Source organism: Notamacropus eugenii, chromosome 2 (genome assembly GCF_028372415.1).
Source record: "Notamacropus eugenii isolate mMacEug1 chromosome 2, mMacEug1.pri_v2, whole genome shotgun sequence".
NCBI lineage: Eukaryota > Metazoa > Chordata > Mammalia > Diprotodontia > Macropodidae > Notamacropus > Notamacropus eugenii.
Genome location: NC_092873.1, coordinates 133,149,282 through 133,175,147, shown reverse-complemented (window position 1 = coordinate 133,175,147; position 25,866 = coordinate 133,149,282). Strand labels below are relative to the sequence as shown.

Sequence of the window (25,866 nt, the reverse complement as noted above, 5' to 3'; positions counted from 1 at the left end):
GGTCATTCAGTGATATAGAGCACTTCCAAGCATTCTTGAAGAAAAGACCAGAACTGAAGAGAAAATCTGATTTTCAAACACAAGAATCAAGAAAAGCATGAAAAGGTAAACAGGAATCACAAGGGACTTACTAAAGTTGAACTGTTTACATTCCTAGTTCTTACTGATTTCAAATCCAACCCTTTAACCGCAACAACATGATGTCATTCAAAGAAGGAATTAGTTGATCAAAAAACATTTATTAAGTTTCTCCTATTGGACAGGAACTGGGAGTTAATTTTTCTATATCAACATAGCCTGAAAGGTGTGTTTTATATTGTATTACACGTGACTTTATTGATCTTTTACCCAGGCCTGCCATTTGAAGTAGGGACATAGAATTATATGTATGATGATGGGAAAGGGGGGAGGGGGAAGCTAGTTGGCAAAGTATATAGAACACCAGCCCTGCAGTCAGGAAGATCTGACTTAAAATCCTGTCTCAAACACTTGATCTTTACTAATTGCATGACCCTGGGCAAGTCATTTAATCCCAATCACCTTGCCAAAAACAGAAAAAAAAATCTCATTATCAGATGAGAAAACTGAGTTTGAAAAAGGATAACTGGTTTTCCCAAAGTCTCATAGGTTGTAAATAATAGATGGGATACTTGAGGCTCTTTCTGACTCCAGAATCATTATATTTTCAACTGAGCCATATTGTCTTCAAGTTTACTGAATTTCCATATAGCAATTATTTAAGGAGAATCTCCAGTACTCTCAAGATTGTGGAGGATGATGTAGGAAAATTCTTTATTGTGGTATTCCATAGCAATGAAATCACATGTACCTGATGTTTTTGATCACTTGGGTATGCGGGGATACCCCATGTAGTTTGAGATTTTGTCTCCAACAGACTAAGGTCACTCTCTTATTTGTACAAACAGTCCACATATTTCCTGACTTTCATAAAAGATTTTGTGTATATGGATAAAGTAAAATGATAACAATACTTGTCATTTATAAAGCACATTATTTTAGGTAATTTGAGACTCCCCCAAAATCTGTGAGTTGGGTGCTATTATTATCTTTACTTTACCCATGAGGAAAGGGAGATTAGCTAATATGTTGTTACTCAAACAAACATATCTAATCTTATGAAGATAAAGTTTGAGTTTAAGAGATATTAGAAGTCCTTAATCCCAATCTCTTATTTGTACAGATAAACTTACTCTGCAAGAAGTTAAGTTATTGCTGTAGCAACAAACTACTAATGAGTGACTGAATCATAATTTCAAACTACATGGGGTATCCCTGCATACCCAAGTGATCAAAAACATCAGGTACATGTGATTTCATTGCTATGGATTACCACAATAAAGAATTTTCCTACATCATCCTCCACAATCTTGTCATCCTATAGATTTGTCTAGGTCTCTGAGAGGTTAGATGAATAATTTTCTGCCTTCACTAGTGAGTTTTTATTCTACATCTTCCTGATCCCAAGTCCAACATTGTGTATACACTGCAGCAATAGTATCTCAGGAGGTTAACTAAATCTACTATAATAATAATAATAATAATAATAATAATAATAATAATAATAATAATAATAAAAACATATTTTAAAAGTAACAAGCTTCTTTAATAAAATATTGGTCAAATCATATATTCTTCAAATGCCTCTTGCTTACCATAGCTTTATAATGGTGACCATATCTTTAAGGGACTGAGTAAAGCCAGATAGCAACAAGGAATGAAACAGCATGGTGGTGGTAGCAAAGAAATCAGTGAAGACAGCTTACTTTCATGCCATTGTAGGATCTGATGAGATGTATAATAAGTAATAAAAGCATTTAGCATTTACATGTATTTATTACTCACTGTTCCTACTGTGTAGGAGCTATATTATTTAACTCTTGTCTTCATTCCGTTCATTTCCTTTTCCACTTCCTTTCATCCTATCATTTAATTTTGAGGTTACCTAATTTTATTTAAGTAATTGTCGGAGAGATTTCAAAAAAACAAAATTGTGGAAGCATTCATAGCGGAGTAATCAAGTTTTTTTTTTTTTGTTTGTTTGTTTGTTTAACATGGTTTTACATGTATAACCAATTATACATAAATATATACCAATTATAACAAGTATAACCAATAACAAACCAAACATAAACAATAATCATATTGTTTTCTGTCTTGGGCAGGAAGAAATGGAGGGAAAGACAAAAAATTGGAACTCAAAATTTTATAAAAACTGAATGTTGAAAATTGTCTTTACATGTAATGGGAAAAAATAAAATTTTATTAAAGGGAGAAAAAGAAACTGATATCCACATCCAGATAAAGAACTGATGAAGTGTGAATGCATATCAAAGCATACTATTTTTAACTTCTTTGCTTTTTTGTTTTTGTTTTGTTTTCCTTTGGTTTGTGAAAATACGTTTAACATGATCAGACATGGATAATCTTCCTGTCTTGGGAAGTGGGGAGGAGAAGGAGGGAGGGAGAAAAATTTGAAAATCCAAAATCTTATAAAAATTAATGTAGAAAACTATCTTTACATGTAATTAGTAAAAATAAAATATTATTGAAAAATTATTCCACTGGGCTCAGTCTTGGGCTGTTATGAATCTTATCACTTTCCTGGAAGGTACAGGATCCTGAAATAAAGGAGAAAATCAAGTGTAATAAGATTACCCGTACATGCAAATTCAACTACACAAAATTTTTATTTTTCTAATCCAAGGTAGCTGTAAAAATTAAACAAAGATGCACATAGATTTTTTGTATGTATTTGCATCCAGTTTGACAGGAAATTTTTAGTTTTTGTATTTTTTTTTCCACTGGGCAGATTCAAATGAAAGATTAAACCTTTTGGATTGTAGTATTAATGTCACTGAAAGTTCTAATCAGCTTCAGCTTGATTTTAGAAAGGCAAGAACTTCCAGTTTCAATTCAACTTCAATGACTTGTGTAGATGTACACATTAAAACCACTTTTTAATGGCCATCTTTATTACAAAATTCACAAAGACCAGGATGGATTGTTTATAGTGTAGGGCACATGTTACTATATGGAATGCCTGTGTGTGTGTGTGTGTGTGTGTGTGTGTGTGTGTGAGTGTGCATGCCCAAGAAATCCAAAAGGTAAGAAAGGTAATCTTTTTTCCATATAAAAAAGTGTATTCTTTTGCTGGTGGCTACTGTTAGAACTGTGACAGCCACCTTCCCTAGCTCAAGCTGTAGCCTTAGGAATTAAAGCTGGCTCCTGTTACCTGAGGAGACCAAGATTCCTCAGGACCCCTGAACTTACTGCTTTCAGGAATCTAGCTGAGCTCTGAATTTGTCTTTCTGCATGGATACTTTTATTGAAAATGTCTAGTCAGAAGCATTCAGTATCCATTTTCATTTTCACCTTGCTTATCTTTTAAGTGAGTTAGTCAACAGCGATCTGAAATATACATAAAGCAAAACATATTCAAGGTAGGAAACAGCATTTTGGTTGATATTCAAACTCCATAGGAAGCTCCTTCCTCTGGTGCTCTTGGATTATTTCCTTGGTAGGAAGAATAAGGAATCGAGATTGAAGCCTCTCTGGTACCTGGTGTCTTCATGGAGTGGAAAAGTCAAATAAAACTCCTGAAATTAACCTTTTATATTACTAAAACAGCATAGGTTTTCTGAAAAAACAACAACAACAACAAAAAAAAACCCATGACCTAATTCAGGAAAAATCATGTTCTACACATTACATCAGGGTCATTACTAAAATGTTGGTTGAACACTGTCTTGGCCTGTTTGATTATTAAAATTGTGCCTTTTAAAGAAGAGAAGAAACAAGATGGCTGCACCGGTACCTGATGTGGGACGTCTGGAGGAGAAGGCACTGTGGTGGAAAGAGCAGCTCACGACCCTTAGAGAAAAGACTGGGCAGAAGAATAAGGAAGATGAGGAACCAAAAAATAAACACTTCAAAGAAGAGAAATAAGGCGAGCAACACAGGGAACTCAAATTGTGGAACTATGTACCTGAGGATGAGGAACTAAAGAAGAGGAAAGTGCCTCAGGCCAAACTAGCCTCAGTGGATGAGAAAGCAAAAGACCAGCTGGAAGCATCAAAGCGTGAGCCCATTGCTCAGGAAGTAGATTTGGCCAACCTTGCCCCCAGAAAGCCAGACTGGGATGTAAAAAGAGATGTGGCTAAGAAACTGGAAAAGCTAGACAAAAGGATGCAGAAAGCCATTGCTGAGTTAATACGAGAAAGACATAGAGGCCAAGAAGATGACCTGGAATCTGCAAAGCCAGAGGAGAGTGACTCAGGTTAAAACAGCTTCTCCCTTGAGCATACAAGACAGTAGTGTGGACTGATTCTTTTAGGTCAGGGACAAAGACCCACCTTCCATCTTGGTCCCCAGAGTGATCTCCACTATCGTACTCTTTTTAATGTACATCTGAGTGTATCTTTAAGTACATTTTAGAGGTGTGACTTGAGTATGTCTGGTCTCTGATTATCACAATCTAAACTTATAAAAAAAGTTGTAACTTGATAATCAGTGAGAACTTCTCCTCTATTGTCACCATGTTAGCGTTTTCTACCAATTCACATGTAGTATATTCTATTTTTATTTTGCTTTTTAAAAACATCTGCTTATTATTTATTTTTGACATTCTTTTTACGTTTTGAGTTCCAAAATTTCTCCCTCCCTCTCACCCCCTTCCACACCCACTGAGAAGGAAAGTGGTGATATCAATTATACATGTGAAATCATTTCTACATTAGCATTTTTTTTGAGTAAGAAAAATAGAGAAAGTGAGATAATTACACTTGACTTAGCCTTCTGAGTTCCATGATGGCATGTTCTAAATAGGTATCTTCAGTCTTTACTGACAGCAACAAGCTTTTGTGATAAAATATCAGTCAAGTTGATCCAGTGCTGGCCAGGTGGCCCTTTCATTCTCGACAGGGAGGGGGAAGTATTGCTGTGTATAATATGTATAGATGTGCAGATGTATATATTATGGACTTTTTCTACTCTTTCCAAATAAAGACAGATTCAAGTGTGAAAAAAAACCGATTTGTTCTGTTCTTTTTAAAATATTTTTTCAAATACCAAGCATTTGTTTTGCTCTCTATTGAGAAATCTGAAAAGAAAAATAAAATGTTTGTACCAAATACACTTAGTCAAGCAAAATGAATTGATTAAGAAAAATAACTCATGTTAATGTAGTATTTGTAGTCCACACACAGGGATATATATATATAGATAGATAGATATAGAGATAGATATAGATATAGATATATAGATATAGATATATAGATAGATAGATATAGATATAGATATAGATATATATGTGTGTGTGTATACACACACATATGTATATGTATGTATGTATGTATGTATGTATGTATGTATATGTATGTATGTATGTATGTATATACTACACTATATCATGTAATGCTTGTAACAGCTCTGTGAGATAGATTCCATTATTATTAAACCTTTAAAGATGTAGAAATCAAGGATCCAAGACATTAAATGAACTGCATAGGGTCATGCAATTATTATCCTTTTCAGACTTTCTTAAATTCAAATTGAGTAAGTTTTCCACTATATTACCTCTCCTCTCATGTGATGTAATGGGCAAAAAAAACCACCAATAAGCAAGAGTTGACAATGAGAACAAAACCAACAGAAAAGGCTAAGCAAATAAACCATACGAACAATTTATCAACTTGTCAGACAGAGTAGACAGCCATTGATGTGCTAGCAAGCCTTAACAGAAAATAACTATAACTAAATTAGCCATTAGACTGAGAACAGACATAGCAAGCAAGCAGAAGTCCTCTTAATTGAATTTTTGATCACTAGTGAGCATTAGCCAGTCTGTAGAATATAAACATTCATTCTCAGGAATCAAAGGGAAAGTTTTGTCTATTTGCTGAGATAATGTGTCTTTTTTATTGGCATGGAACCTTTAAAATTGAGGCATATGACAAGAGTGAGAGTGCCTGAAGCACTATTAAAAAATTAAATAAACATTAATTTATCGAATACTATTTTATGTGGTTACCTGGCTCAGCTCCTGACAAAATGAACTGCTTCTTAACGGTTAAGATTAAAACAACCTGTGCTATAACAGTCTTTCCACGATGAAGATGTCTCTAATACAGCTTGATCCTCTCCTCCAACTGATGAGCTCTGAACCTACATCTGAGGAAGTGCTCACAGAAGTCATGTTTGCCTCTGACCTAACCTTGCTCTGTGCTGTCTTTTTCTGTTTTTTTTTCTTTCTTCCCCTATTGAAATGAATATTTCTTGAAAGCTGAGATTGTCTTCCTTTTCTATTTTATTTGGATTCCATTGCTTAGTACAATGTCTGCCACATAATAACATAATTACAAAATTTTTATTAATCTCATAGCACTGTATTGAGTAAGCACTGTGGGGTACACAAAAGAATCAAAAGGAAGTCTCCTTATCCTCCATAAGTATATTTTATTAGAGTAGCATTCATGGGATAGAAGTGAGGATCAGTTAAAAGACTGCTAGGAACCTACAGAGATGCCACCAAAAAAAGAATGAGCAAAGTCCTAGTCCTATATAAAGTAAATAGAAGGTTACCAATTAAAGGCATTAGCGTTTAGGATAGGTCAAATAACATTTATCTGAAATCTTGAAGCCATCAGAAAGATCATCTTGATAAAATTCACCTTTAAAATACAAGGAAAATCAACAGCAGATTATGAAGTGACTTGATAAGATCATAAAAAATTCAAACTCTCTCCTGATTCCAAATTCTGTGTTCACGTTTTCCGTGAAATGGAACTATAATAGCATCTGTACTCCAATCAAATGATTATCTTGTTCCATATCTTTACTCACCATAGCTCAGCAACTTCAACAAGTTATCCAAAATAAACCGAGCATAGTTATTAGTTTCCTTGTCTCCTAGCTTTGCACCTAGCTCCAACAAGAACTAAAAAATTCTTTATAATAATTATTGAGCATATTAATATTCTGACTGGTTTTATCCCATAAATGAGTGAGATTGGATCACAGCAAGCTTAATTGTATTTTTCAAGGCCATATATTACATGTGATGAAAAAAATAAAATCTCACTGTTTACCCTTCTTTTATTTATTCTATTTACTATCTCATATAATTTCTTGCAAAAGAGTTAAGTTACTGTCCCTTTCCCTGTCTGAGATTTTATGTATTCGATACATAGTTTTAGTGATGGAGAAAGGCAATTTCCAAAGTTTGGGATACACTCTGACCTAGAGTTTAAGAATAAAATCTAAGGAGAAAAGATGTTCTATTTATTTTCCTTTTCTCTTTTCTTAAAAAAGATGTTGATTTTTTTTTACAGACTAAATACTGCAAAGAACTACTCTGAAGTTAGAACATTTAATACATCAAGGAGCTATTTATTAAAGCATCAATTTTATGAACTATCCAGAAAGGAGTTAAAAATACATAATTTAATTTCCCTTGAAAGACTCATTGGCTTACAATATGTGCTGGTGAAATGGTGTTTTCTCCCAGTGTTGTGGAAGATGTTTTCAGATTTCCAATAAGTGTAAAATATCACAAAATTAATTTTTCATATAAATATTTTAAATAATTTAATGCTCAGAATCATAATAATTACTCCCAAATTATTAAATGACCCCGTTCTGGGTGAGGTAATAGGGATAGAAAGTGATATAAGATATACCTCTGTCCTACAGAAGTTTAAAACAAACTTGAAGAGCCAAGTTATGACTGCAGGGACTTAACTGTCTTTTGTTTCTTTTTGTATCCCCAGTGCTTAGTAAGTGCTTCATAAATTTTTTATTTATTGATTAATTATTGGAAAATAAAACATAACGTATTATTTATAACAACATCATCATTTAGCAGAAAAACAAAATTAAGGACGGATTAGGATATAATATAAATATTATGTTAGAATAAAGACAGAATTTGAATGCAGTTTTTTTTATTTTTAATTTAGAATTATTTCCAAAATATCAGAATGCCTCTTAGATATCTCAAGAAGTCATAGACTAAGCTCTATATCAATCTTTTAAATGGATTCTGGAGCAACAGAACATGCAAAAAGATGGAGTGCAACAATTTTCAAGCTTAAGATAACTTAGAAGGACTTAGGGAAAATTCTGTCTCACGTGGGTAAAAGATTAACACTGCCCAAAGCCAGTGATGTCTGGGTAAGCCGTCTGGAGGCTCTTAGCCCTAGCATAGATCAGCAACTGAGGTCCCTCAGTCCTGACTCAGCAAGCCAGCTGTGAGTACTTCAGCTCCAGCACAGAAGGCAAATTGCAGGCACCTGACCTCCTGTGCAACTAGGCTGGGCCACTCCAGCACAGTGGGTAAACCACAATTATCTAAGGTCCTAGCATGGAAAGCCAGTTACCAACCCCTGGCCCCCAGCACAGGAAGCTTGGGAGAGTGCCTCCTGTGGCCCGATAGAATAACTAAACTCTAAAATTCATGAAATAGGTTAAAAATGAAGAAGCAATCAAAAAGAGGCCTGGCCATAGAAATCCACTACAGAAAGAGGGAAGATTAAAAAAAAAATACAAACACAGAAAAACATAGTGTCAAAATGTGAAGCCTCAAGGGAAAATACATATTAATCTCAAGGTCAAAAAAATCTTTTTGGAAGAGCACAAAAAGGATTTTAAAAATTAAGTAAGAAATGTAGAAAAACTGCAAAAAGAAATGAGATTGATGCAGGAGAATTATGAGAAAAACTCAACAGGTTGAAAAAGGAATTACAGAAATAGATGGAAGAAAACTTCCTAAAAAATAGCCTTGGTCAAATGGAAAAAAAAAATCCACAGAAGACAATAACTCATTTGAAAATAGAAGAAGCCAAATGGAAAAGAAGTACAAAAACTAACTTTAGAGAATAATTCCTTGAAGATTACAATTGGGAAAGCAGAAGTTAATGACTCTATAAGACATCAAGAATCAGTCAAACAAAATCAAAAGAATAAAAAAATAAGAAAATATAAAAATACCCCACTGGAAAAACAATTGACTTGGAAAATAGATCCAGGAGAGAGAATTTAAGAAATATTGGTCTGCTTGAATAATGAATAAATAATGAAAAAATATAAAAAGGGCCTGGAGAGAATCTTTCAAGAAATCATCAAGGAAAATTACCACAGGGTAAACGAGTGTTTGAGCAAGTCCAATAATCACTGCCAGAAAGCCCTTACAAAATGAAAATTCCAAGGAATATTGTAGCCAAATTACAGAACTATCAAGTAAAAACAAAATACTCCAAGCAGTCAGAAAGAAACAATTCAAATATTGACAAGGTACAGTGAGGAGAGTACTTAGCTAACTCTACATTGAAAGATCAGGGGGTTTGGAATATTCAATTCTGGAAAGCAAAGGAGCTTGAATTACAACCGAAAATCAACTACCCAGCAAAACTGAGCATAATCTTTCAGTGGAAAAGATGGATATTCAATAAAATATGGGACTTTCAAATTTTACTGATGAATTGATTGGAGCTGAACAGAAAATTTGATCTTCTAATACAAGAGTCAAGAGAAGCACAAAAATGTAGACAGGAAAGGAAAAAAAAAAAGATGGCTCAATAAGACTGAATTATTTACATCCCTACAGGGAAAGATGTATCAGTAAGCACCGCAATATATACAGAGGGGCCTGCTATCATAGGTTGCTAGATTTGCATTCACAAAGGGAAAGACAACTTTTGAGGGGTTAACAATCACTTTACTCAATCATTTGGATCAATCACCTAGCTCAGGGGAGCCAGCACCCTGAACTTTGAAGAAAATACAGAGATATCAAAAATCATTAGATCTGGCTTCTTCTACCTGACCGTAATCAATACATGTATTATCATTGAATAGACAGGTCCAACTGTCTGATCGTAGTTACCAGAGAGGAAAACACCAAAATTTGGATTTGCAAAGCCAGGGGACTCTTGAAAATTCCAAGAGTCCACCTCTGGCCAAACAAACACTTCCAATCAGTAAGCACCAAAATAAAATCCAAAACTCAGAGTCTTTATACACTTTTTAGAGCCAGAGGGGATTACATCCCTTCAGAACCATGCCTCATTAACAAAGAGCATGGACCTTCCTACAAATCTTCCCAGGCCTCACAGTGGTTGAGAAGGATCCTCCTTAATCACATTATTCAGAGGCACTTTTAGTAAAACAAAAACATAAAACATAAACGGATTCTACTTTGCTTGCCCTTATAAAAAGGTGATACTTTTAAATCTTGAGAATGGTACGTCTTTTAGGGCAGTTAGAAAACGTTACATAGACAGAGGGCTGAGGTATAAAACGACTTTGATATGAAGAGAGCAAAAAAAAAAAATAAGGAGGTAAAAAAGAACTATATTGGGACAAGAGTAAAATTTCCTTCGAAGAGTTTGCTTCCATTGGGAACAGGGGAGTAGAATGTAAATGCATAGTAAGTAGATGAGGAGAATGAGAAAGGAAAGGAGATCAAGAAAGAATTCTTGAAGAAAAACAAATGAAACAAGTTTGAGATTCTAAGAAGTGGAAGTGAGAAGAGAAAGTAATCCAGGTAGTCAGCCCATGAAAACACACTGAGGTGAGACACTCCGTGTTGAATTCAGAAAATATTCATTACCAGCTATGAAACTGGAATATAAAATCAAGGAATAAAATAATATGAAACAAGTCTGGTCTGTCCTTTTGCTCATATCCATATGAATATATCTGCAAAAAGTCCCTAATTCTGGAGATTACAGGCATCATAAGAGAGTGATGGGGAAGATATTTTAGCCTGAATGAACCTGATTTTTTTCTAATCATAGCATATGTAGTGGTTACATATTTCCATTGCTTATATAGAAGTAAAAAACCTCTGATTCATTGACAGAAGGCGATGAACTTTGAGTTGTTTTTGTCAGTTGGATTGGATGAATTTGTTTCACATATGAAAGAATTTCAAGAAGCCCTTGTTTTTAAAATGAATACTCCTATATAATTTTTAATCTCAGATCTGGATGTCGGTACATATTGTTCAAGGAAATAAAGTCCTTCCATTCATTTTATTGATAATCAATTGTGTGGGCAAGGATTCAGATGAATAGGCAAACAACGCCATAGAAAAATATGTCAAAAGCCCATTCATTTTCTATTTACTATATCATATTTGATCAGTCATCCCTTATTAGCCACCTACTTTTCTAAACCTTTCATTTACTTTTTGATTCATGATGACAAGCTCAGAACAACAACAAAAACGCATGTGAAATTACCAACTAGGAAAGGAGGCAGTATCAATAATGCCTCTGAGGAGAAGTTCAAAGACGGCTTTGATTTTCTCAAAGTAGCACAGGCAGATCTCCGACTACAACACAGGAGAGAAAATGTGCTGAAAGATACTCTGCATGCAGTGTGACTTCACATGAATCAGTTGTAGAGTAGACCCTATATCATTTTTCCCCAAAAAATATTTTTCTATTTTTTACTCCCGTAACAGATTGATGCAATTATGTTGTGGATGAATTGTATGTTTAAGGTGCACTTTATATCTTTGCTTTAGATGATTGATAGGCCTGATGTGATGTTTCTGAATCTTTGTTTAGTACTTAAACTTCATACGGTATCATCAGAATGGCATGGTAGTTGGTAGATATAAAGACATCTTAAGACTTGGTAGAGAGGCTTCTAGTTCAGTGGAAACAGATCTTGTGCCAGGTTCTGAAAGATCTGGGGTCCAAGTACTACCTCAGTCCACTGCTGGCTTTGTGTCCCTAGGCAATTCATTCATGTTGCAGGCCATCAGATAACTCAATGAGACTCAAAGTGGCAGAATGTTACAGAAATCTATCAGAGTGAATTTCCTTTTTGGGAGTTTCTTACACTAGTAAGGAAATAGAGGCTCCTAAACCATACTTAAAAATGCCTGCAGATGGTGTATTGCCTTAAAAAAAACAAATATTAACCTTTTTTCCCTTCTATTGTATTTTTATTTATTTTTGTTAAGTATTTTTCATTGCATTCTGAAGTGTAACAGACGAAGTCCTCACACTAATGTAACCATAGGTCTAGAGATGTGCTCCCAAAACAAACAAAATCGATATTTGGAAGAAATGTCACAATCGTGTGATTCAATTCACAAGTGAATTATTAATTATTAAGTGGTTTATTTATGAAGTGCAGAGTAGTGGAAGGAATATATATATATATATATTTGCATTAAGAAGATTTAGATTGAACCTGTAGCCTTAATCACAGTACTCACTAACTGCATAATCAATTTATTTAACTTCTTTGGATCTCAGGATTTTTATCAGTAGAAAGAGTAAGCAAAAATTGCCACCTGTTATATCGATGAAATGGTATTGTGCATTAAGAAACAATGAATAAAAAAATACAGAGACTCATGGAGAATTCTATGAAGAGATCCACCTTGAAGTTAACAGGAACAAGAAAACAAATGCAAAATGGCTACACCAATGTAAATGGAAAGAATAACAATCACCAAACAATAATAATAATAATAAAAAAAGAGAGTTGCAAGATGAAATGAATAAAGTTGGCCAAAAGTAAGAAACATGTGAACGTATCTCCTCATTTACAGAGGTGGTAGCTGTGGGAGAGATAGGGCAGGGTGAAAAGAGTGTCCACAGGAGTGGAATATAGTATATGTCAGATTTTTTTTTTCATAGAATTTATCAGTTTTCCTCATTTTTTTCTGCTTTTCTATTATTTCTTTCTTTTGAAAAAATATTTACATAAGAGGTGGGTTTCTGGGAGAATTGGGAAAGACAAAGGAATAAATTTAGAAAATATAAGAAAAATAATAAATTTATTTTTAAACAAATCATAAGTTTATATTTTTAAAGTACTACGTTGATCTCAGGTTATTGGAAAGATAAACCACTTTACAAACTATACAATGCTAAAGAAATGTAAGTATTTAGAATTAGAATATTACATAACTCTACATTAATTCACTTGAAAAATTGTCTCCCACAGGTTAATGTATCATCTCTATGAAGATAATTCCTAGATTAATATGTCCATCCCTGTTCTTTCACATTAGCAACATTGTAAAATCACCAACTGTCCTTTGGATCTATCAAACTGAATACTTGAAGATATCTCAACACGTCCAAAATGTAACTCACTATCTCTCCCTTTAAACAAACTCTCCGCTCTTCTCAAATTTACAGTGCTGGAAAGAAAGAAAGAGAGAAAGAGAGAAAGAAAGAAAAAAGAAAGAAAGGAAGGAAGGAAGGAAAGAAGGAAGGAAGGAAGGAAGGAAAGAAGGAAGGAAGGAAGGAAGGAAGGAAGGAAGGAAGGAAGGAAGGAAGGAAGGAAGGAAGGAAGAAAGGAAGGAAGGAAGAAAGGAAGGAAGGATATAATGAAGAAATGAATAAAAATAAAAAAGGAAAGAAGGAAAGAAAGAACAAAAGGAAAAAAGAAAGAGAAAATAGCAAGTGTTTACTCTGCGTCAAGATTGTCCTAACTTGCTAGAAACACATATAAACAACTAAGATAGTCCTTGCTCTCCCATTGTAGTTGGGTAGACTATTCCTATGGAAATATTTGACTATAAGCCAAATGGTTGCAACCCATTGTCTAGAGGATGAAGCAACAAAGCATATAGTAATTCAGTGGAAATAACCTTTTCCACTGCTGAAATCCTAACCCTTCCTCATGTTGAATCACTTGACAATTCCAAGAATTTTGAAGCCATGAACTCTATTCTCTGGGCCTTCAATATCTGTGGCTCTAGCAACCACTAAATTTTGAGGACTGAATTTCCACAAAAGTTACTTTCCACGGTGATGATTATAAGAACTAGGTCGAAGTAGAACCACTCTTCCTGACTGTGTTGCCATCCCAAATATTTCTTGGGCTTAACTGCCCATAAGTACCAATAAGACAGTAGTTGGTCCTGGTGGTAACCAGAAAGAAAGACCCTTCTACACAAAATTGGTCATGTTAATAATGACTCTAAGGTACCTGAGGAAGAAGAATGAGTATTAGTTCAGAAGACATTGCTATTTCCAAGACAATAGGGTTCAGGGTCCTGGATGCTCTCCATGAGGTCTGAGAAGAGGAGCTGATTAAGGTATTGGTGGCATCATTACTTATCTGTCTCATGCCACTCCTTCCTCTCCCTCATAAGTCTCTAATGCCCCAACTAAACTCTATGACCTCCCTATGGGTAGCAGTTGATAAGCAGTTGAAATGCTCATGTAAGTTTCACTGGGATTGATCTTTTTTTTTTGAATCTATAGTTATCTCTTTTGTTCATGCACAAAACATAAAATACTCTGTTTAATTAAAAATTCTAGTTAAAAGTTACCAAATATAGTATAGATAGATTCTCCCCTTAGCAACCAGCCTCCTTTTTTAGAAAGGAACTACAACAATGCTAGTCACTCTAAAATATATTTGTATATATTTTTATAAAAAATTGTATTTTATGCATTTTTCTGTTATCTTCATCTTTGTATGTATTTTCCCTCTTGTTTTATTTATTTATTTTTATTCTCAATTACAGATGTGGGGAAAAAAAAGGAGGAATTCTATTTCCACAAGATAAAACTCCTCCCAGCTTTCAGTGATAGCAGAATGTAAGTCAGAGGTTATTCCTTCTAATCAGAATCATGAGCAACCAGAGGCAGGCTTCTGATGAGGAAAAGGTCAGAAGTCTGCATACATGTTTAACAAGTTGTTAGAAGGAAAGTGGAACCTATGAGGGAGGAGAACATGAAGTAGGAGGTTCAGGAGGCTACATCTAGCCAATGAAGAATGAGGCAGAAAATTTAAATTGAGAGCAACATAAAAAGCCTTGCATTTCTTTGAGCAAGCATCCTCTCCATTGGGGAGTGACCCATTCACTAAAATAAAATGAGAATTTTCACAGCTTCCCAGTGAGTATTGCTCCTTTTTAAGTGAGCATGTTTCTCACAGAGGTAAAATATAATTTTATTATCTGTGTTTTAAATTTTTGGGTTTCCAAATTCAAATTCTGGGTGTCTGTAAGTTTCGATGTTTTCAAGATGCTATGATCTAAGGAGAAATATGGTCAATGTTCTCCTGGGCTCTCTTCTGGTCTTTACTCGGAAAGTGACCTTTCTCAGTAAGCCACAAGTCTTTGTGCTCCTGTGGGCTCCTGTTCTCCCTAGAACTGTGGCCATTTCCCCTACTCTCCTGCAGTCATAACCTTGATTGCTCCTTTGTACGTTAGAAATGAGTCTGGGACTCCTATTCTCTTCTGAGTGACCCTAATACCTTTTCTTTCTGACCTGAAACCTTGATCAAGGCCCCTGCTCCCTACTGAAGAGTAGTGCTCCTCTTAGTCCTGGAACTTAGAAATGCAACCCATCACCAGTGAAGGGTCCCCTGTAATTGCTTTCTGACTGTTTGAATGACCCCCTTAGCATCTGTAGGTTAAATGCTCCAGAAGCTGCTACTGATACTGCTGCCTCAAAGACCCTTTCCTGAAGATCTGTAGCCCTGTACTCATACCTCCCTAGTGTGACAGATCTTTCCTGTTGACTTCTCAAGTTGTCTTGGGTTATACAATTATTATTTTTTGTTATTGTAGTTGGGTTTTCCCCTTTAGAAATAAATCTGAATAATTATTTTAACACTGGAGGGAAATTTGGGAGAGGATAGATGAGTACCTTTTTCTACTCTTTCATTTTGATTTTAATAAACATTTATCAATGGGACAATTAGGGGATATAATACAGAGTCATAAGAATCAGGTTTCAAATTTTACCTCAGATCCTTACTAGCTGTGTTACTATGCGTAAGGCACTTCACAGAAATAGATTCAAAAAAAGAGACTTTATTAAGTATATGTTCTGTACCAAACTCTGTGCTACATTACATTATCTCATTTGATCTTGGAAATAACGCTTGGAAGTAGATAACATTATTGTGCTTGACTTTTCTAAAGTCATACAGCTTGTAAATGTAATTCCTGACTTTTTGGATGTATTTGATGTATAGTCAATTTCATTCCAAATATTTACATTTCTTAAGTGGATGTTTTTGCTGTTTTTAAGGTATATTTTATTTATTTTGGTTTATTTATTTATAGTAAATTTTCAACATTCATTTCCACAAAATATTGAGGGAGAAATTTTCTCCCCATCTCTCCCATTGCCGCACCCCAAAAGACTAAGCATTCTGATTACCCCTTCCACCAATTTGCCCTCCCTTCTAACATCCCTCCCTTCCCTTATCCCCATCTTCTCTCTTGTCCATAGAGCAAGATAAATGTATATACCCCATTACCTGTATTTCTTATTTCCCAACTCTAAGCAAAAACAATTCTCAATATTTTTTCCTAAAACTTTTGAGTTCCTACTTCTTTTCCTTACTCCCTCCTCAACCATACCCACTGAGAAGTCAACCAATTCAGTATAGGCAATACATATGTAGTTTTGCAAATGTCTTCCGTAATAATCATGTTGTGTAAGATTAACTATATTTTCCTCTATCCTATCCTGCCCCCCATTGCTTCTATTCTCTCTTTTCATCCTGTCCCTCCCCAAGAGTGTTGACTTCAAATTGCTCCCTCCTCCCATTTGCCCTACCTCCATTATTACCTCCACTCTGCTTATCCCCTTCTCCCCTACTTTCCTGTAGTGTAGCATAGGTTTTCATATCAAAGTGAGTGTACATGTTATTATTTCCTTGAGCCAAATGTGATGAGAGTAAGCTTCACTTTTTTCCCTATCACCTCCTCCTTTTTCCCCTTCCATTGAAAGGACTTTTTCTTGCCTCTTTTACGAGAGAGTATTTGTCCCATTCCATTTCTCACTTTCTCCTCCAAATATATTCCTCTCTCACCTCTTTATTTCATTTTTTGGACAGGATCCCTTCCTATTCAACTCACCTTGTCCTCTCTGTCTCACTCTGTTTGACTCTCTCTCTGTCTATATCTCTGTCTATGTCTGTCTGTCTGTCTCTCCCTCCCTCCCTCTCTCTCTCTCTATATATATATACATATATATGTGTGTGTGTGTGTGTGTCTGTGTGTGTGTATAATCCCTCCAACTACTCAGATACTAAGAAAAGTTTCAAGTTACAAATATTATCATTCCATATAGGAATGTAAACAGTCCAATTTTAGAAATTCCCTTATGATTTCTCTTTCCTGTTTACCTTTTTATGTTTTTCTTGATTGTGTTCAAAAGTCAAATTTTCTTTTTAGCTCTGGTGTTTTCATCAAGAATGCTTGAAAGTCCTCTATTTCAGGGAATAACCATTTTTGCCCCAAAGTATTATACTCAGTTTTACTGGTTAAGTGATTCTTGGTTTTAATCCTAGTGCCTTTGATGTCTGGAATATCATATTTCACACCCTTGGATCCCTTAATGTAGAAGATGCTAGATATTGTGTTATCCTGATTTTATTGACAAAATATTTAAATTGTTTCTTTTTAGCTGCTTGCAATATTATCTCCTTGACGTGGGAACTCTGGAACTTAGCTACAATATTCCTAGGAGTTTCTCTTTTTGGATCTCTTTCAGGAAGTGATCGGTGGATTCTTTCAATATTTATTTTTCCCTCTGGTTCTAGAATATCAGGGCAGTTTTCCTTGATAATTTCATGAAAGATGATGTCTAGGCTCTTTTTCTGATCATGGCTTTCAGGTAGCCACATAATTTTTAAATCGTCTCTCCTGGATCTATTTTCCTGGTCAGTTTTTTTTTTCCCAAGAAATATTTCACATTATCTTCCATTTTTTCATTCTTTTCTTTTTGTTTTGCAATTTCTTGGTTTCTCACAAAGTCATTAGCTTCTATCTGTTCCATTCTAAATTGTAAAGGACTATTTTCTTCAATTAGCTTTTGGACCTCTTTTTCTATTTCGCTAATTCTGCTTTTTAAAGCATTCTTCTCAACATTGGCTTTTTCTACCTCTTTGCCAATTGAGTTAGCCTAATTTTAAAGGTACGCCTCCTTTAGCGATCTGTGGACTCGCTTTTCATGATTTTCTTGCATTACTCTCGTTGATATTTCCTCCACCTTTTAAACTTGATTTTTACAGTGATTTTGGAGCTCTTCTGTGGTTTGAGACAATTGCGTATATATTTAGGATGTTTGGCATGCAGAAGCCTTAACTTTTATGTCTTCCTCTGAGGGCAAGCATTGTTCTTCCTCCACCAGAAATATGGGTGAAAATACCTGTTCACCAGGAATGTAACCTTCTGCAGTCTTACTGTTTTAGTATTTTGGGGCGTTTTCCCAACCCATTGACTTTTGGATCCTTTGGTGAGTAGGGTACACTCTAGTGACTTTTAATATCTCAGGTCCTTCAAGGTGACACAATCAAGGGAGAGAAGTTTCCTATTCAGGGGCCTCCAGCTCTGCCATGCCCCAGGACCATGCTCAGGATTGAGATTCAGATCAGTTGCTCAGTTCCCCCAGGGGCTTTTAGCAAAGGGTTCCCAATGCCAGGCTGCCATTAAGAGTGACTTTAAGATGAGCTGCTCAGTTCCTACAGGGGTTTTATGGGGAGGTCAGTGCCTCCACTCAGGGCTGAGGTTCAGATCAGCTGCTCAATTCCCCCAGGGGCTTTAAGCTGAGGGTTTCCACATTGGATGCTGGCTGCTGCCTGCCACTGCCACTGCCACCACAGCTGCAGCTGCCTGCCACTGCTGCTTCCCAGCCACCAAGGAAGGACCCTCTTCCCTTGTCACAAAGGTGAGAAAGCCCTCTCAGTGACCTTTGAAGTATCTTTGTTGCCAGTGGAATGTGGGATCTGAAAACCTCTGCTGCTGCTGGGGATTCCTTCCCCTGAGGCCTGTTTTGGTCCTGCTACTCCTGGTGCTAAATAGCCAAACCTGGGCTGTGCTCTGCTCTGTTTCTGGTACCCCAAAACTTGCCCATTGGTCTTCCAGGTCACCCTGGGCTGGAAATCTTCCCCACTCTATTGTTCTGTTGCTTCTGCTGCTCTAGAATTTGCTAAGAGTCATTTTTACAGGTATGTTATGGACTTTAAAGGGAGAGCTAGAGTATGTGCATCATTCTACTTCGGGATCTTGGCTCTGCTTACCATCAGGGAAAGATACAGAAGTCAAGGCTTCTGTGTCCCAAACATCCAAAATAAATATTCAATAGGCTCAGGCTGTGGAAGAGCTCAAAAAGGATTTGGAAAATCAAGTTAGAGAGGTGGAGGAAAAACTGGGAAGAGAAATGAGAAAGATGCAAGAAAAGCATGAAAAGCAGGTCAACACCTTGCTAAAGGAGACCCCAAAAAAATGCTGAAGAAAATAACATCTTGAAAAATAGGCTAACTCAATCGGCAAAAGAGGTTCAAAAAGCCAATGAGGAGAATGCTTTCAAAAGCAGAATTAGTCAAATGGAGAAAGAGGTCCAAAAGCTCGCTAAAAAAATAGTTGTTTAAAAATTAGAATGGAACAGATGGAGGCTAATGACTTTATGAGAAACCAAGAAATCACAACACAAAGCCAAAAGAATGAAAAAATAGAAAAATGAAAGCCATGATCAAAAAAAGAGCCTAGGTATCACCTTTCATGAAATTCTCAAAGAAAACTGCCCTGAGATTCTAGAACCAGAGGGCAAAATAAGTATTGAAAGAATCTCCCAATCACCACCTGAAAGAGATCCAAAAAGATAAACTCCCAGGAACATTGTGACCAAATTCCAGAGTTCCCTGGTCAAGGAGAAAATATTGCAAGCTACTAAAAAGAAACAATTCAAGTATTGTGGAAATACAATCAGGATAACAGAAGGTCTAGAAAACCAAGAATCACCTACCCAGCAAGACTTAGTATAATACTTCAGGGGAAAAAATGGTCTTTCAATGAAATAGAGGACTTTCAAGCATTCTTGATGAAAAGACCAGAGCTGAAAAGAAAATTTGACTTTCAAACACAAGAATGAAGAGAACCATGAAAAGGTAAACAGCAAAGATAAGTCATAAGGGACTTACTAAAGTTGAAGTGTTTACATTCCTACATGGAAAGACAATATTTGTAACTCTTGAAACTTCTCAGTATCTGGGTAGTTGGTTGGATTACTCACACACACACACACACACACACACACAAGCACACACACACAGAGCACAGAGTGAATTGCATAGGATGGGCTCATATCTTAAAAATGAAATTAAGAGGTGAGAGAGAAATATATTGGGAGGAGAAAGGGAGAAATGGAATGGGGCAAATTATCTCTCATAAAAGAGCCAAGCAAAAGACATTTTAGTGGAGGGAAAAAGAGGAGAGGTAAGAGAAAAACAAGAAGTTTACGTTCGACTAAAGAAACGAATAAAATGGACACTCATTTTGGTATGAAAACTTGTCTTACAATACAGGAAAGTGGGGGAGAAGGCAATGGGAGGAGGGGGCAATTTGAAGTCAGCACTCTTGGGAAGGGACAGGATCAAAAGAGTGAATAGAAGCAATGGTTGGCAGGAAAGGATGGAGGGAAATATAGTTAGTCTTACACAACACGACTACTATGGAAGTCATTTGAAAAACTACACAGATATGGCCTATTTTGAATTGCTTGCCTTCCCAAAGGGAATGGGTGGGGAGGGAAGAATGAAGAGAAGTTGGAACTCAAAGTTTTAGGACCAACTGTTGAGTAATGTTCTTGCTACTAGGAAATAAGAACTACAGGTAATGGGGTATAGAAAGTTATCTGGCATTACAGGACAAAAGAGATGATGGGGACAAGGGAAGGGAGGGATGATAGAACAGCGGGCAGATTGGTGATAGGGGCAATTAGAATGCTCGGTGTTTTGGGGTGGAGGGAGGAGACAAATGGGGAGAAGATTTGGAACCCCAAATTTTGTGAAAATGAATGTTAAAAGTTAAATAAATAAATTTTAAAAGATAAAAAAAGGAATTACTCCCATGATCCTTTGATTACCCTCCTATTCAAAAAAAATAAAAAAGAGACATTAGTTCTTTTCATTGGACTTCTTTCTCCCCCCTCCTCCTGATGTGCAATAATTTAGATGTGTCTTTTTCCCCCACCAATTATCTTCTCCATTAACCCTTTCTCAGATGAAGTCCTGATTCTGCTGACCAAGGAAAGGAGAGTCTATTAAGTAAGACCAAACAATTTATGTGTATATATACATACATACATACATACATACATACATACATACATACATACATATATATATATGATTCTGTTTTGTTTTCTCTTCCTCTTTTTATGTCTATTCTGTTATTAATCTTCAGTCTCTCTCTCTCTAATTACTGAGGATATCATATCCTTGATGTTTAAAAATCCTCAACTACGAAAGACCCTCGTATGATCTAACTATACATGGTAGCATCTATCCTTCCTGAGGAAAATAGCTATAATCATTTTCTCCATTTTCTCTTGCTACCTTTTGCAGACTCCCTAATGTGTGGAGGTTAAGGCTAGCGAACAATCAGTTTTGAGTGCTCTGACACCACTAAAAAGATAAATGTTAGCAACGACTATCCAAACAGTGCCTCAAGATTTAGATGAGAAAGATGGAAAGGCAAAAAAAGTCAAAAGATAAAAACTGTCTGAATGAAATCAAAGTCCACAATCAGATCATCCAAAATACGTTATCACAACGAAAAGGCAAATGAACAAAGCATGAAAAAGAAACTAAGGCAATGTGAATAAATTCTAAAATCAGAAACCACTGTAATTAAAGGAAAAAGAGAAACAAGCAGAAATCTTGGAGAAAGTTTGGAACCAAAATTGTGTGAAAATGAATGTTAAAAGTTAAATAAATAAATTTAAAAAAAGAAAAATATCTGAATGGCTAAAAGGATTAACAATTGAATTGTATCTAATATTTAAAGTACAATTAATTCCAATGCTGTATAAATTTATGGAAAAATAGGTAAAGAAGAAATTGGACCAAATTTCTTTTTTTTAATTAATTAATTAATTTATTTTAAGTTTTCAACATTCATTTCCACAAGATTTTGAGTTCCAAATTTTCTTCTCATCTATTCCCTCCTCTCACCCCAAGACGCTGTGCATTCTAATTAATCTTTTTTCCCAAATTGCCCTTCCTTTTTTTCATACTCTTCCCTTACCTTATCCCCAGCTTCTTTCTTTTCTTATAGGGTGAGCTAGATTTTTATAACCCATTAACTCTTTTCTTATTTCCCACTTGAATGTAATAACTAATAACAATTTTCAAAATTTATTCCCAAAACTTTGAGTTCCAACTTCTCTCCCTTCCTCCTTCCCCACCCTTCTCCACTGAGAAGGCAACAATTTCAATATAAGATATACATATGTAGTTATGTAAAAGAGTTCCATAATAGTTATGTTGTGAAAGAGTAACTATATTTCCTTCCATTCTGTCCTGCCCCATATTGATTCTCTTCTCTCTTTTGACTTTGTCACTCCACAAAAGTGTTTAATTTTATTTACACCATCCTCCCATTTGTCCTCCTTTTTATCTTCCTTTGTCCCCTTCCTTCCCTATAGGGTAAGACAGATTTTCATACCAAACTGAGTGTGCATGTTATTCCCTCCTTAACCCAAATGTGACGAGAGTAACCTTCTTTTTCCCCTCTCACTTCCCCCATATTCCCCTCCATTGAAAAGTCTTTTTCTTGCCTCTTTTATGAGAGATAATTTGCCCCATTCCATTTCTCCCTTTCTCCTCCCAATATATTCCTCTCTCATCCCTTAATTTTATTTTTTAGACATCATTCCATCATATTCAACTCACACCGTGCCATACACACACACACACACACACACACACACACACACACAAAGACACATATGTATATATCTATGTGTGTATATATACACACATGCATATATAGGTACATATATATGTATATATATATATGTATATATGTGTGTGTGTGTGTATTTATGTATATAATCCCTCCTACAAACCAAATACTGAGGAAACTCTCCAAGTTACAAACATTATCTTTTCATGTAGGAATGTAAACAGTTTAACTTTAGTAAGGAGTTTGTGATTTTTCTTTCCTGTCCACATTTCCATGCTTCTCTTGATTCTTGTGTTTGAAAGCCAAATTTTCTATCCAGCTCTAGTCTTTTTATCAAGAATGCTTGAAAATCCTCTATTTCATTAAATGAACATTTTCCCCCTAAAGTATTATACTCAGTTTTGCTGGGTAGGTGCTTCTTGGCTTTAATCCTACTTTCTCTTACTTCTGGAATGCCATTTTCCAATCCCTTCTATCCCTTAATATAGAAGCTACTAGATCTTTTTTTTTTTATTATTATTCTGATAGTATTTCCACAATACACGAATGGTTTCTTGTTGGCAGCTTGCAATATTTTCTCTTTGACCTGGGAATTCTGGAATTTGGCTATAATATTACTAGGTTTTTTTCATTTTCTGATCCCTTTGAGGAGGTGATCAGTGGAGTCTTTCAATATATATTTTACCTTCTTGTTATGCAACATCAAGGCAGTTTTCCTTGATAATTTCATGAAAGATGATATGTAGGCTCTTTTTTCCACGACGTTCATAACTTTCATATTGTATCTCCTGGATCTATTTTGCAGATCAGTTTTTTTTCCAATGAAATATTTCATATTACCTTCTTTTTTTCATTCTTTTGTGTTTTTTTCATTTCTTGGTTTCTCATAAAGTAATTAGTTTCCAAATGTACTATCTTAATTTTTATTGTATTTTTTAACATTTTTTATTATTTTTTAATGTTTAACAATTACTGCCATACAATTGAGATTTTATTCCCCCCATACCTACCCCCCACTACCCCCCTCCATCCCCACAACTGCATACAGTTCTGTATAGGTTCTACATATACTTTCCTATTGAGTACATTTTCACTATAGTCATGCTATGTAGTCGGACTAAAATAAATGGAAGAAATCATATGACAAATCAAAACATGATACACAAAAACATACACATACACAAACATGATCTGCTACATTCTGCGAATGACTTGCATATTTCTTTCTCTGAGTGTGGAAGGCATTTTGCCTTAGATAACCACCACTGGGATTTTATTCTTTTTTTAAAGAAGTTCTTGTGTTATTACAAAATTCCAAGTCTACCAGAAAAAACTCTCGCACACTGCGGTCGTTGTTATGCACAAAGTTCTCCTGGTACTGCTTCTTTCACTCAACATCAGGTCATATAAGTCCTTCCAGGCCTCTCTGAAGTCTTCCTGTTCATCATTTCTTATGGCACAATAGTGCTCCATTATATTCATATACCATAATTTATTCAGCCATTCCCTAATTGATGGACATGTCCTTGACTTCCAGTTTTTGGCAACTACAAAGAGTGCTGCTATAAATATTTTTGTACATGTGCGACCCTTTCACATTTTTATGATCTCTTGGGGATACAGTCCTAGTAGCGATATTGTTGGGTCAAAGGGTATGCACATTTTTTAGCCCTTTGCTCATAGTTCGAAATTGCTCTCCAGAATGGTTGGATGACCTCGCAGCTCCACCAACAATGAAATAATGTTCCAACTCTCCCACATCCTCTCCAGCATTTATCATTTTCTTGTTCTGTCATGTTTGCCAATCTTATAGGTGTGATGTGGTACCTCAGAGTTGTTTTGATTTGCATCTCTCTAATCAAACGTGATTTAGAGCATTTTTTCATATGATTATAGATATCTTTAAATTCTTCTTCTGAAAATTTCCTGTTCATATCGTTTGACCATTTGTCAATTGGGGAATGACTTGTACGATTATATATTTGAATCAGTTCTCTATATATTCTAGAAATGAGGCCTTTATCCCTGAGCTTAGCTGGAAAAATTCTTTCCCAATTTACTACATCCCTCCGGATTTTGATTGCATTGGGTTTGGTTGTGCAAAAACTTGTCAGTTTAACGTAATCAAAATTATCCATTTGGCATTTCATAATGCTTACTATCTCTTCTTTAGTAAAAAATTCTTCCCTTCTCCATGAATGTGATAAATACACTATTCCTTGCTTCTCCAGTTTATTCATGGTATCAATCTTTATACCTAAATTGTGTACCCATTTGGACTTTATTCTTGTGTACGGTGTCAGGTATGGGTCTATGCCTAATTTCCGCCACACTGTTATCCAGTTTTCCAAGCAATTTTTGTCAAACAGTGTATTCTTATCCCAGAAGCTGGGGTTTTTGGTTTATCAAACAGAAGTTTGCTGTATTCCGTCCCTACTGTGTCTTGAGTGCTAAGTGTATTCCACTTGTCTACCTCTCTGTTTCTTAGCCAATACCAAGTGGTTTTGATAATTGCTGCTTTATAGTACAATTTGAAGTCTGCTAGCGCTAGGCCACCTTCCCAAGCATTTCTTTTCATTAGTCCTTTTGATATTCTGGACCTTTTGTTTATCCAAATGAATTTTGATACTATTTTATCGAGCTCTAGAAAATAATTGTCTGATAGTTTGGTTGGTATGGCACTAAATAAGTAAATTAATTTAGGTAGAATTGTCATTTTTATTATATTAGCATGGCCTACCCATGAGCAACTAATGTTTTTCCACTTACTTAAATCTGACTTTATTTGTGCAAAAAGTGTCTTGTAATTGTGTTCATATAATCCCTGGGTTTGTTTTGGCAGGTAAACTCCTATGTATTTTACACTGTCTACCCTAGCTTCAAATGGGATTTCTCTTTCTATCTCTTGCTGTTGGACTTTGTTGCTAATATATAGGAACGCAGAAGATTTGTGTGGGTTTATTTGGTAACCTGCAACTTTGCCAAAGTTGTTTATTAATTCAAGTAATTTTTTACTTGAATCTCGGGGATTCTCTAGGTAAATCATCATATCATCTGCAAAGAGTGATAACTTAGTTTCTTCTTTGGCTATTCTTATCCCTTCAATATCTTTATCTTCTCTAATTGCTACAGCTAACATTTCTAGTACCATATTGAAT

General features: G+C 35.4%; 1 pseudogene; it reads left to right on the top strand.

Annotated features, from left to right (window-relative positions):
- Positions 1-3,819: 3,819 nt before the first annotated feature.
- LOC140522818 (coiled-coil domain-containing protein 12 pseudogene) lies at positions 3,820-4,302 on the top strand (annotated as a pseudogene).
- The last annotated feature ends 21,564 nt before the right edge of the window (positions 4,303-25,866 follow it).